Source organism: Leptodactylus fuscus, chromosome 5 (genome assembly GCF_031893055.1).
Source record: "Leptodactylus fuscus isolate aLepFus1 chromosome 5, aLepFus1.hap2, whole genome shotgun sequence".
NCBI lineage: Eukaryota > Metazoa > Chordata > Amphibia > Anura > Leptodactylidae > Leptodactylus > Leptodactylus fuscus.
In genome coordinates, this window is record NC_134269.1 from 81,981,271 (window position 1) to 81,995,459 (window position 14,189).

The 14,189-nt window shown below is 42.8% G+C and overlaps 1 protein-coding gene across 5 annotated transcripts in view; it reads left to right on the top strand.

Annotated features, from left to right (window-relative positions):
* The first annotated feature begins 817 nt into the window (after nt 1–817).
* Nucleotides 818–14,189, top strand: part of RNF111 (ring finger protein 111) — a 43,597-nt gene continuing 30,225 nt past the window's right edge. For all 5 annotated transcript variants that reach the window (XM_075273502.1, XM_075273504.1, XM_075273505.1 and 2 more), the window contains exon 1: nt 818–1,130. The gene's annotated coding sequence lies outside the window, so the exon portion shown is untranslated. The remainder of the gene's footprint in view (nt 1,131–14,189) is intronic.

Sequence of the window (14,189 nt, forward strand, 5' to 3'; positions counted from 1 at the left end):
GGATCAGCCGATCCGAACAGCACGCTCCATAGAAATGAATGGATGCACCTGGCACTTCCGCTTTGACGGCGGCCGGCCGCTTAACCCCCCGCATGCTGGCTACGTCTATTCATTTCTATGCGAGCGTGCTGTTTGGATCGGCTGATCAGTACTCGCTCATCTCTAGTAAGCGCATTTTAAGCTGATAGGGTTTCTGTTTTTTTTAAGGTCAACAAGTGGATTCATAGAACAGAAACCCTAACGCTAGTGTGCACCTAGCGTAAGCATTAAAGAGGTCATATCATCAAAGCAATTGTGGATAGTGGAACATCTGAATGAAGCGGTATTCACAAAGGTGCACTCATACGTTTCAGTAAGCACTGGACTGGCTGTGTATGGGAAAACGTAGGCAGGGAGGTAGCTATAGGGGGTGCAGGGCTCCGGGCCCTATGTGATGTCCCTGTGCCACATAAAATATGCCACTATTCTAAAGCGCACAAGGTAGGTAAGGGCCCCATTAGATTCTTAAATTCTATCTCTGAGTACAGAGTATGTAGGGCTATAGTACTATGCATTTCACATATTCAGAAGATACTGTCAATGTTGTTTTCTGAGCACACCTGTGTGGATATCAAATAACAGCTACTGGGAGTTCAGGAATACACACACCAGTTCAATGGAACAACACAGCCCCAAATATGTCCTATAGGACTGCATAAGGAGGCGGCTGCCCTAAAGTAAAATGGACGCCGCAGCGTCTAGTCTGTACCACGTGACCGTAATAGCAATTGTCGTAATTCGGATCTCGCTTTTCCGCTTCCCTGTTGTGTCATAATAGTGTCGCGAGAGGAAGGGAGAACCTCAGTTGCTCGGGCCGAGGACGAGTCTCAGCTCAGCTGAAACGGGCCGCGGTGGACGGGGGCAGCTCTGGCACAAGTGCCCCCTCTCCTCCGGCTCCTCTCCCATTCCTCTGGGAGAACGGCAAAGAGTCCTACAAGCATATAAGGCAAGAGAGCCTTCCCATCCCCCAACCGGGGGTAGAGCCAAGCGATCGGCCCCTTTGGGTGGGGAAGGAAGCTGCGGGGGTCGGATTGTCCCCGGCTACGGCAGGCGGAGTAATGATCCAGGCCGCAGACTCTTAACCGTGATCGGTAAGGATATATGTTACGTGTATACCGAGGGCAGGGAGAGCTTGTAGCGTGGGCGAGGAGGTGGCTGGGTGGGGGAGGGGGTATTTACATCTCAGATCATTAACCCATTTGTTACTGTTGCCCCCTCTATCTGTAGAAGTGAATGCTATGCTACAAACAGCCTTGTCTTTCTGTATCTATGTCGAGTGATCACTATGACGTGCTTACATTTTTCACTGTTGCCCACATTCAGTACCCTTGTAATAGACTAATATATTTGTGTGTGTATATATATGTGTGTGTGTATGTGTGTATATATATATATATATATATATATATATATATATATCTCTTACATCAGCTCCAGGTATTTTTGAATACTGCTGTCAAATATATTGAAAAGCCCCCGACTCCCATTAACGTTAGCAGAGGTTAATGCTGTGTTCACACTGGCAACATGATCTTCCTTTTTGCAGGATTCTTGACAGGTTTGTTTGGGTCCATGATTTTTCCTCCCATAAAAGTGACATTGTATTTTGACCAGGCCTGTAGAGTTGGGGTTCATAAGATAATCCTTTAATAGTCCCACCATGGGGAAATTTAGTGCGTTACTGTAGCCTGGATAATCCAATAATAATGTAAAACACAAAAAAATGGAGTCAGGACCAATTTTGGGTGGAGTCGGGGGGGAAAAAGTTACTGACTTCGGCTTTAAAATGAAATATCTGTTATTAATTATATGATCACTTCTCAGTATCTCACAGTTCGTTAGCTACATGATCTCTTTAAAGGGATCCTATCATTGGATACCCTTTTTTTTCTGACTAACACGTAGGAATAGCCTTGAAAAAGGCTATTCTTCTCCCACCTTTAGATGTCTTCTCCGCGCCGCCGTTCAGTAGAAATACAGGTTTTCTTCGGTTCTCTCTCAAACAGCACTGGGGGCGTCCCCAATGCTGCGAGAGAACTCTCCAGCGCTGCCTCGATCTTCTGGAACACCCTCTCCCTGTGTCTTCTTCCGTCCTGGGTTTCAGTCTTTTAGGCATGTGCAGTCAGCTCTGCTATCGGGCCTCGGGCAGAACCGACTGCGCATGCCCGTGGCCACAAGAAAATGGAGAATCTTTACTGCTTCTGACTAACTATGGCTCTGGAATAATAGAGTTGGATTGGGTGAATTGGCCTACTGACTTCACAGCCCTGCTTTTGGCTGCAGAATTAGATATTTTTATGTCAAAAAGACAAAAGTACTATAGATATGATACTCAATTTTTCTTTTGTACAACCCAGAAAATAAATTTTGCAAACTTGCAAAGCACAGAAACTCCTTTTTTCAGGTGGTTTACAGTTTTGTCAGTAAAGCTTTCATACCTACAATGCTTTTGCCTTTGACATAAAAGTATCTAACATTGTATGTTTTTTTTTCCTGGCTAACACAGTGCTACTATTTATTTATTTTACTTTTCTGACTGCCAAAGTTGACAGAAACCCGACCGCATGAAGCCGATCCGATGAGGGTATAAACCAGGAACAATTTTATTTATATATTTTTGCTTTTTGTTATTAACATTGCACTGTTATTTTATAAATGTTATTGATTCTGTTTATATTAGTATTATTTATTATTATTATATGTCACTTGACTATACTGGCAGTGGCAAGAGCAAAATTACTTTAGGCTGTGGCACCACCTTGCAGAAGTGCAGCTTTTGTTTGTTTTTTTTTTTGTTTTTTTTTTCTGTTTAGCCAAAGTCTTCAAGAATGGCTTTTTTTCCCTTTACATTCTGCTTAATCCACTCCTGGCTTTGGCGCTAAAAACCGCAGCAGAGATTGCAGCAACAAAAAAATCTGTGTTTCTGCAATGTGGGGCCTTAGCCTTAAAATGGAATTCTGTTGTAAGTTATAATGTATATTTCAATTTGTGGGGACAAAAGACCTCCTTCCCTCTATCTAGGGAAGGCCGGTAGGATATACATGGTTATGGTTAACACAGATCTCTGACCATTTTAGGGCCCCTTCACACAGAGTTTACGCTCTGTGTATTCTGTACATTTTACACGTGTAAAATGTAGTTAGCCATTGAATTCAATGGCATGTTCGTATAACGCGCGTCTTTTTGTACGTGCAAAAAGACGCGCGTTATACGAACATGCCATTGAACTCAATGGCTAACTATATTTTACACGTGTATTTTTACATGTGTAAAATGTACAGAATACGCAGCACGTAGACAGAATACACGGAGCGTACACTCCGTGTGAAGGGGCCCTTAAAGAATAAATTGTAGTAGCAATGGACTTCCAAGGCAAATCGTGGTGTAATTTTCTTCCTTAGGTTTTGTTTTGTTACATTATTGACTCCAATACTTGTAAAACTACAGTACATAGTGGGGAGAATTTATGAACACATCTACTCCAGTTTTCTGATTATTAATGCGTCACATACGGTGCAGGCCTTCTCTTGGCACATCCCTCATTCTCTGCCCTGCCCACCACTAACTGCGAATTTGGTTAGAGGGCCAGGCCAGGTCTGGAAGGCTCTGCCCAATGTATTTATTACAACAGAAAACTGCTAAGACTTATAATAAACTGTCATAGATTTCCCTTATGGTGCATGGAAGTGCATCTTTTTTATTAAGCGCCTTTTTGATTCAGGCGCGTCTTATGACATCAGAGGCCTTTATTAAGACTGGCACTGGAAATTCCCACCTCCCCCCAGTGTGTTATACTGCCAGATTAGTATCATTAGTGTATGTACCAGGGCTGTTGGTGGAGTCATAATTGAACAAAGTTACTAATTCTGGCTTCAAAATAAAATGATACATTTTAATTCTGTTACACAATTATTGTATAATGAATTCGATACATACCGTAGTTACATAATGCAATAGGAATTCAATCTATAGCTTGCTTTGAGTCATTTATGAAAGAGTTGGGGTTGTCTATTTGGCCCTCTGCCTCCACAGCTGTAGTACATGCATCCAAATCTGAGGCAGATATTGACCTGTAGTGTGGATTTTAAGGGTAAGTTCACACCAGGTTTTTTTGGACCAGAACGGTACCGGTCCAAAAGCCGGGTAGCTGCGACTGAAAGCTGGTGCACAGCAGGGGCATCCAGCCACGCACTCCACTCCGGATTAGGTCCAATGAGTGGGCCTAGTTTGCAGGAGGGATTGTCTTCAGGCCGAATCGCGAGTCGACTCAGCCTGAAGAATGAGCACCTCGCTTCTTTTTTCTGGGAGCCGGAAGAAACAGCTCCCGGAAAAAACTCCTGAGCGGCTCCCATTGATTTCAGTGGGAGCAGTCTTTTTAGTCAGGATTCTGAGGTGGGTACAGCCTCAAAATCCTGACCAAAAAACTGTGTGAACTTACCCAAACTCTCCACTGTGTCAATTTATGCAGCAGCAGTCTTTCTTTGCAGGTTTAACCCCTTCTATTGAGGGGTGGAATCTGCGAAAGATCATCAGCTTAATCTGCAACAAATCTATGAAACTCACATGGATTTTCCCCCTGCAAAATACATTTGGGGGGAACGGAAAACTTGTATTTCCTACGCCAACCTTAATAAAGGCCGAACTAGCACAAGGTGTGTCTGAATTATCTAGAGGCCCTGGCACTCTGGTGCACTCTTGTGTATCAGAATGGAAGTCCAGGCCAGTCAGGAACTGACAGATTTCCTACATATAACTCACTTGTATTGTATGAGCTAATAAATAAGTTGGGCTGACTGGTCTCTGTCCTGCTCTACCTACGTTCTACAAAAGTACAGGAGGATGAGGTATTTCTACAGTAAAAGGTTGTACGGCAGAAATGTACCAGATTTTCGTTCACCCATGTACGCCATCAAATTGGGGTAGATGGGTTGATGAATCTTGCTGCATTTACGTGGGGAGCTGAAAAAGTAGAAAATAAAACCTATGTATTCCACATCTGCAAGGTGCCTGCATTTTCACAGATGCCATACATAGCCATTCATTTCAATGTGTTTATTAAGACGTCATTGTTTTTGTTTGCAGGCTGTTGAAATTGATCTCCTTTTTCACAATGTGAATTGTGGATCAACCATGGACAGTACACCATCTGCAAAATGAGCAGGGTGGGGTGTTGTCCATGTAAAAGCACTTAACTCACACATCTGCCTAAAGGCTTGTGCTGACAGAAAAGTGGAGTGCATAGAATATGAGCATTTGTTTCCTTGTGGAATATATGTGAATGTCTAAGTCATCATACACTTGTCAGAGTGTGCCATCTGAGGGGTGTGTGGGGGAAATCGGTTCCATCCTGATGAAAGTAGAGCAGGTTCTGTTGTGCTCTCTTTCCATCAGATCGCAATGGATTGGAAGCACCCACAGAGATAAGTGCATCATGGAATGCACTTGGATGTCACTGCAAGGGTTATCTGACTGTATTCCACTGCCATCTCGGCCTCACCTCGGAGGCTTACTTGGTCGTGTGTATGAGGTCTTGGGTTTCACCAGTATGCGGCATTGCTCCATATTACAGCCATGTGCATGAATCCAAAATCTACACGTCTCATGTACTGTGGATGCCAGAATGAAAACCTTCACAAAAACCAATGTAACATAGAATATATACATAGGCTTATATATAGGAAAAGGTGACCAGTGGCACAACAATAGTAAATTGTATGCACACTCTCCTTACCATCAGTGTTTGTCAGTATCAGTAAGGACAACTTTTACACGCTACTTTTAGGTAGGGTTCACATTACTTTTGGTGTCCGCTCAGAAAGTGTCCTTTAAAAAAACAAATAAAACGGACAACTATAACAGACACAAATGGACAGTAACTGATGGCTATCACTTACTGTTCGTTATGTCTGTTGCCTATAGACTTCAATGTTTTTTTTTTTTTTAAAAAAAAAACTGTCCGTTTTTTCAAACTGACAGAAAAGTCCTGCATGTTGGATTTTTTTTTTTTTTTGTCCGCTTGAAAAAATAGACATGGTTGTAAATGGGCACTAAAAGACACAAAATAAAATACTGTTGAAATGAATGGAAATTGCAAACAGACCAGCTAGTTTTCTTTGCCAAAATCTTGTACTGACAATAGCCATGGACACTGCTGAGCGGACACCAAGGGTAGTGTGAACGCCTTCTTACAGCTACAAATTGTTTAATCCTTGCAGGGCTTGTTTTATGATTTACCCTGCCCATCAGTTAGGTGATAAATGTCTTGTTCCTGAGTTTAGTGACCCTATTTCAACGGCATGGTGGTTGCTCATGTGCATTGCTTTTAAAGTATGTGGAATTGACACATTTAAAAAAAAAAAAAAAAATACTGTATATAAAATATATATTTTAACATTTTGTTACTTAGCAAATAGCAGACCTGGGGGCATAAGGTTGCTGTGCAAGGCTTAGTTCACAGGCGTGGAATAGTGGGAAGCCGCGTCAAAATCGGGACCAAAATACGCCTGCTGCGACTGTTAGTCGCGGCTTCCCTCTCTGGAGTAGGCCAAAAATGAATGGGGCTAGTCCGGACGGAGGGTGGCGCCGCAAGGCAGACGCCGTGGCTCAATGAGCCGCGGAATCCCCCTGAAGAAAGGGCAGCTCACTTCTTTTTTTGTTGCTGCTCACGGAAAAAAGATTGCTCGCGGTCTCCATAGACCACCATTGTGAGGGGGCGGATTATGACGTGGATTCTGTGCCCGTGTGAGCAAGCCCTAAAGGACTGAATAAGCAGTGGCAAGATCGAGCACAATGCATAAGGTTTTGTTTTGTTTTTTTTCTGCACCATGCTGTTGTCTCTGCTTCCCATTGTTTTCAATTCTGAGGCAGAATCTGCTCCAAAATCTGCGTCAGATTCATGCGTGGGAACTTTCCCTTAGGGCCCATTCACATGGAGATTACGGGCGCACAATCTGGCACGTATACACCAGTCAGAGTTTGCACGCTGAAATCAGATTCCATTCATTTCAATGTCTGGTTACGATTGTATAACGCGCGTAATTTTGCGGCCACAAAATCACGCGCGCAAAATTAAACACGTTATACGCCCCTAACCCGACATTGAAATGAATGGAATCTGATTTCAGCGCACAAACTCTGACTCGTGTATACGTGCCAGATTGCGCGCCCGTAATCTCTGTGTGAACGGGCCCTTAGGTTATGTAGGGGAAGAACAATTTTGTGCAGTGTACACATTGCATCAAGGAGGACTAGCTTACTAATATAAGTTTTGGTCCCCCAGCAATGCTATTCAAAGCTCATTGTCTGTGCATTGGGGGGGGGGGGGGGGGGGGTCCTTGGTTCCTTCTGAAATCATAGAGTCTGGAAGCAAAAAATCTCACTGCTGCAGTATTTTTTTCCATGATCATGGTGGATTCTCTTGTGAATCTTGACTGACCCCATTTCATTGTTTTGAGATCCATTAGGAATCTGTATGCATAGTGTAATGGATCTAGTACATTGTTTCTGTTTATAATGGAATCTCAATGCAGTTGGGGTTTATATTTATGTAAATCGCAACCTTGCAGAGCTAAAACTTCCCCTTTTATGGCCGGGGCCCCATGTAGTGTAAATATTGCTGCATTTTACACTACCTGCAAAGTGGACAAGATTCTGGCTAATCCCATCCATACACTGTAGAAACATATCCATCAAAATATTTCAGTAAATCGCAGCAGGTCCGTTATACCTATGGAAACACTGGTGTTTTCTGTATAGCTATAATAAAAGCAGAAATTGTGAAATTCCGCAATGCATTTCTGCTACAGTCTTTTCTTACACCTTGCTATGTGGGGCCTTAACCTTTCAGTATTTATTTCATGTTACTTATACAACTGCAACATGTTCCACAGCAACAGATTGTCTTCTTTCTAATCAGTCCCCGTCCCCATAGAGGCTCACAATCTATTTTTCCTATCTCGCGTACTAGAGACTATTTCTTGGAAAGCAGTTAAGATAGCGTGTTGTGTGTGTTTTTTTTGTTTTTGTTTTTTTTTTGTGTGTGTGTGTGAGAAAACCCCCGTAGGCATGGGGAGAACATGCACACTCCACAGTTGTGCTATCCTTGACTTAAAGGGGTTGGCCGTATTGGTTTGTTTGATAAAGAAAAAAAAAATCTAGCATTTTCCAATATACTTTCTGAATCAGTTCCTCGCAGTTTTCTAGATCTCTGCGTCTTGTCATTCATTCTTTTAATTCTAGTGGATAAAATTCTGACCATGGTCATGTGATTTATGGTCCATGGTCATGTGATGTACACAGGTGTACTGCTCATTACCATACAGATGTCTGATTACTATGCTGTGACTGTAACAAGCTGTACTATTCACATCTGCATTGGGGTTTCCATTTGGGAAGTCCGCTTTGGGACCCCCCCTTCCCCAAATGGAAACCTATATGCATTAAAAAGCGGTTACTTGGGAAACCTGCAGACCCCTTAGACTATAATGGGGTCCGTGTGGTGTCGACACTAAACATGTAGAGAGAAAAGTTCTGCAAGCACTCTCCGAACGGATACCCGAACGCAGATGTGAACCCGGGCCTAAATCACATGACCAGTCTCAGAATTGTTATCCACTAGAAGTAACAGAATGAATGACAGCAAGCAGAGATCTAGAAAACTGTGAGGAATTGATACAAAAAATATATTGGAAAATTGTACAACTTATTATACAAACAATAACATTTTGTCTCAATAATGGTCTGAAAGTGACCAATCCCTTTAAGTCAAATCTTAGGGTGCTCAGGCTAACCATTGATCCATCCACTGTTTCTTTTCTCATTGAGCAGGAATAGCTAGATATGTGCACAGGAATTCTTAGTAAAGCTCTACGAGAAGTCAGAGCAATAAATGGTAGCCCGTTATTTTCTGATATATGGCAGAACTCTGCAATGCTAATTTTCAGGTTACGCTCATTATCTCTGGGATGCGTGAGGCGAAATTTACAAGGCGAGCTGAGTGTTTGTTATACTGATAGATTTTATGACTTGTAGCAAGACGTTAGAATAGCACTTCTAATGCAAGGAGGAGGCAGGGGTCTTTATCATGGAATGGAAAGTCGGTCATAAATTGTAACGTGAGCACATTGCAAACAATGGAAATTTCTAATAATAATGCTTTAAAGGGTAGCTGTAATGCACAGAGAGTAAATTCAATCAGAGGTCTGAGTTATGACGACATTCACTAAAGGGCAGCCATCAGGGAAACTGAAACGTCTCAGTCATTTTAATGTCTGAACAAAAGAACATATTAATTTTGCAGTTGTAACATGCTCTATGGTCTCAGCGGGTCTTACTTTACGTGATTCAGCCTGTTTTCATCTATTCTGGCAACTGGATTACTAGGCAATAGACTAATGAAATAGATCATAGACATATTGTGTGCATGTACGGTTTGTTGTGGATTAGAGAACTATACAGTAATGAGTCATACATTTTTTCTTTTGAGTTTTTTATAATAATAAAAAAAAATCATGTTGAAACCATGCCTTAGGCTAAGTTCACACATACAATATTGGGGTCCATATATGCTGAAACTTAAACTATAACACTAGTGTGAACACATCCTTAATACTGGAGTTCTGCTTGTGGTTATTTCCGTAAATGTTGTATATGTAGGACACTAGCTGCCTTCCCCTAAAGCTCATCTTGTAACCAGCTCTGCAGAAGTACTCCACGTGTCAAGCACTAAACATCAGTACCACAATAATGAGCTTTCATGGAGGCTGGTAGTAGTAAATGGCAGCTAGGAATTGTCAGCATAGGTGGGGTTGGAGCCCTGACAGGGTCCTATAAAGTTTACCTACCTGGTTCCTCCCAATTTGGTCTGAGTGATCTGTTGTATGACATGCATAAAGTATACAGAGGATATGATGGCCTCCTAAGAAGAGCTCCGTAGGAATGTTAGCTAGAGTGGTGCTATTTAGCTGTGAGTCCAGAGGTCTTAGGGAGCCTTCACACGGAGTAAACGCGCATGTATTTTTGCAAAATACACGTGTAAAAAAAAAATACTTACGGTATGTAAAAATAAGACTCCCATTGACTTCAGTGATTTTTTTTTTTTTTTTTTTTTTCTTTTACACGTGTAAAAATATGTCTGTAAAATGTCATTGAAGTCAGTGGGAGTCTTATTTTTACACGTGTATTCTTCAAAAATACACACGCGTTTACTCTGTGTGAATGCTCCCTTAGGCTCTCTTCACACTGCTCCAGGAAAGCTACCAGCACATATGCACCATACAGATGGAGGTGTGAAGTCTTTCTTTTTGGCCCCCTTTCGGTGGTGTCTGCCAGGGATTCCTGTTTCCCTATATGGAATAATACAGAACCAACTTTTATTCCATATAGAAAATTCACATTGAAAAATAAATTAGTTAAAACTAAAGAATTAAACTTCTACCAAGCAGTATATTTGTTGTTCCTGTATATGACACATGCCAGTGTTAAACTTCTGTCATATACGTTTGTCATATACATGGGAAATTTTCATGGCAGATGTGCTGAGTGTGAAAAGATCCTTAGTAAATCTCAGCTGGGCCTAGTCCTAGAACCAGAAATATTTCAGAATTGTGCAGCCAAAGAGAAATGTACTGGAGAAGGACAGGTAAGGCCTCAGACACCAGAGCTGAAGGTGCACCTCACAAAGTACATCTACATTGGACAGAGCCTTCAGTGGCTCTGCGGCCATGTGCTAGCCATTGTGTTAATAGCCAACACGCAGCTGCTAGACTTTAATGGATCTATTCATATGACTGTTAATGGTTTGTGCAAACCATCCAAGGAAATATGGATTCCACAGATCTTCATCTGTGCCATAGACTTAAGTGGAGTGGCATTGAATGTGTGCTGCTACCATTGCTTCAACATGGGGGAATCTTTGTTGAACAGTAAAACTTTAGGTGTTCACACATTTATCTTTTGTGGGAAACAAGTGACCTTTTAGCAATTGTATCTCCTTCATCCTTCAATGTATCTTCTATATCAGGGGTAGGGAACCTTTGGCTCTCCAGCTGCTGTGAAACTACAACTCCCAGCATGCTCCATTCACTTCCATGGGAGTTCCCAGAACAGCAGAGCCAGTATGCATGCTGGGAGTTGTAGTTTTGCAACAGCTGGAGAGCCGTACGTTCCCTACCCCTGCTCTATATAATCAGGTTTTCCTCCTGTGTGACTTATAGGGGCCTGTGGAAAGATTTGTCTCTGTGAGCAGCTATGTGCTGAGACTTGTACGGTGGGCACTTGGAGCAGATAAGTGCTTGCTTCAGAGCTGTGGGTTTATTTTCTTCCTCCTGTATATTTAGGGTGACTCAAGACTCCCTCCCCCCCCCTTTCAGACTTCCAACACACATTCTTCTGTCAAAGGATGAGTGATTGTAGAAGAAAATGAAGATATGACCTGTTGTGCTTTTAACATCAACAGTAACCTAGTTTCCTAAATGATTGTATAATCTATATATACCAGAGCTGTCTGGCTGGTCTGCAGCTATATAGCCCCATACACAGCAAACAGTCATGCACTGTTTGTTCTCACTCATTTTATAACATGCGCTAAGGCCCCACTTGGCGAATCACATTTTTTGCGATTCCGCACCTAAAATTACTATGCTGTTTTTTTTGTTTTTTTTTTTGTTTTTTTTTCTAAAACACATTTTGAAAATGCTCCTTTGAGCTGTGGCCCCATGTAGCGGGCTGTAGTAACAACGCACTGTGGGAAAAACTACAGTGGCAGCATTTTCACAGAAAGTCCGCAAAGTTTTTCATTATACCGATAAGGAAACCACTCTCGTTTCCATAGGTATAATTTACATGCAGCAATTTCCAAAACTGCGATGATTGTGGAAATTGTAATGTTTCCCACATTGTGGGGATGGGATTTAAAAAAACAAAAAAACTCTTAATCACTTTGCTAGTATTGTGTTGCCTATAGCGGTTTCACTACAGCAACCAAAAATGCTGCTTTTCCGAAACATGGGGCCTTAGTTATTGATGCCAATAATTGTTGTTCCCATCTTAGCCATTTATAGCACATGCACAGGAAATGTCATAAATTGTGGCTGTCATCTCTGGGACCAGCATAAGGGTCCCTTCTGCCCCACTAGGATGAGGCGACACTGGGCTGCGTCTGGGTAAAGAAGGAATGGAGCGTTAGCTACATGTATGCTCTTTAAGAAATAAGATTTTTAATCTACACCATGCCTGCAATGCGTAGGGTAAATTCCATTTCAATTCCATAACAAATCTGCATGTAGGTTGCCTTTGCTGTAGATTATATTCTGATTTTTTTTTTTTTTTGCAGTAGGTTTAAAAGAAAATCTGCAGTGGAAAAATTGGATGCGACTATGGAGGCCCCGGACTGTTGAGATTTCTGTAACAATCCAGCCTCAAGATCCATGTCAAATTCCGCTTTGATTCTTCCCCTTATTACAGTGGTTCTCAACCTTTCTAATGCCATGACCCCGCAATACAGTTCCTCATGTTGCGGTGACCCCAAACCAAAAAATAATTGCCCTGCAACTAAACTCAGTCACCTATTTTAGGATGGGTAGCACTGGAGACACTGGCATCAATACTGGTCATTTCACCAACTCACCTGTTTGTATAGAACTCCACAGCACCAACAGGTGGTTATGGAGCTATTCTTAAAAGGAAGACGTGAATTAGAAATTCTCCCCGATAGTTACATACTGAGACAATGCTCAGATCAGCCAGAATCCAGGAATGATTTCCAGCAGGTGCCACAGTCTGAACAATGGTATAGTAATGGGACAGGGCACAACGTGGTGAGCTGCTAAAGTCTGCGCATGTATACTGGTGGTACAAGTTCTATGGCAAGGAGGTCACTTGCAACTGGCACAAGGGGGTAACCCACAGATGACACAATAATACAGTAACCTATAGTGGGGAGGGCACCCACATCTGGCAAATCAGAATGAGGGGCATCTACAACTGGCACATAGGGTAACCTATAGTGGGGAAGGCACCCGCATCCAGCACATCAGAATGTGGTGCATCTATAACTGGCACATGGGGAAGCCTCAATTACCACCCTGGAATGTTGGGCACCTGCAGGGGGCACTGCAGAAGCTTTCCAGGTGCTGCTCTAGACCTTGTAACAGTGTGTGCGCTGTTAGGACACTGAGGAGGATGGGTGGAGTAGTACACACATTAGGTGGCATACTTTGCTTCAGGCACGGCTTCCCTTTGGGCACCTTATCTGCCCCGCATACAGTGAAGGTGTGGGACTCATCAGTGAGGCGCAGTGTGGTCCCACGTTCAGGCCACACCTGGATGACACTGCCCTGCATCCACACCACGCTGACCTGCAGCTCCCCCACCACCAGGCGACCTCTCCAGCCAGAACGATGGTGGCGCTCCCGGTCGTTTTTTGCACTGCTTCAGCTGTGTGGCCAGCATCTTTACCAGGGGAGAGAACTAAACTGTCTGCCCCCTGACTGTATCACAGCCATGTCCACCATGTGTAAACCTATGGCAGCTTCAAATAACCGTGCTGTATACAGACGAGGACTCACAGCCACTAGAGTGCAAACTACTCGCAGTTATACGTGTCCCCTTGTTAGTCAGCCACCATTTTGATGTAGCCTCGGCTTCTCAGCGGCTAAAGCCATTGGAAATATGTATTTTCCGATGGCTTGAGGCGACCCCTGTATTTAGATCGTTTGACCCCCGGTGGGGTCGCGACCCACAGGTTGAGAACCGCTGCCTTATTATATACAGAGAAAGGCAGACATCGAAGCAAGACCCTGAAAAAAATGTATCCTGCCCAGTCTTGTTGTGGCGTCTCCAATTGTAACTCCTTTATAACTGCATTCCCCTGTAAAGCAAAAATGGCATTTTTCTGAATTCAGACTTAAAGGGCATGGTCTTTTTTCAACATGAATTTTAGAGGGTTTCTTGTTGAAATTCACATAACAATCCCATTGTCATGAATGTAGGTCAGCACTGTGACAAACAGACAAATCCTGTGCCGGATAGCCACAAACTGACTAGCCTTGTATGTGTAGTATGGTCAGTTCAGCCGCATCTCCTGATTGGTCAGATTTTCTGATGCAAACCCAATGTATGGACCAGATTTTCCTGTCTGGGTTTACCTTATG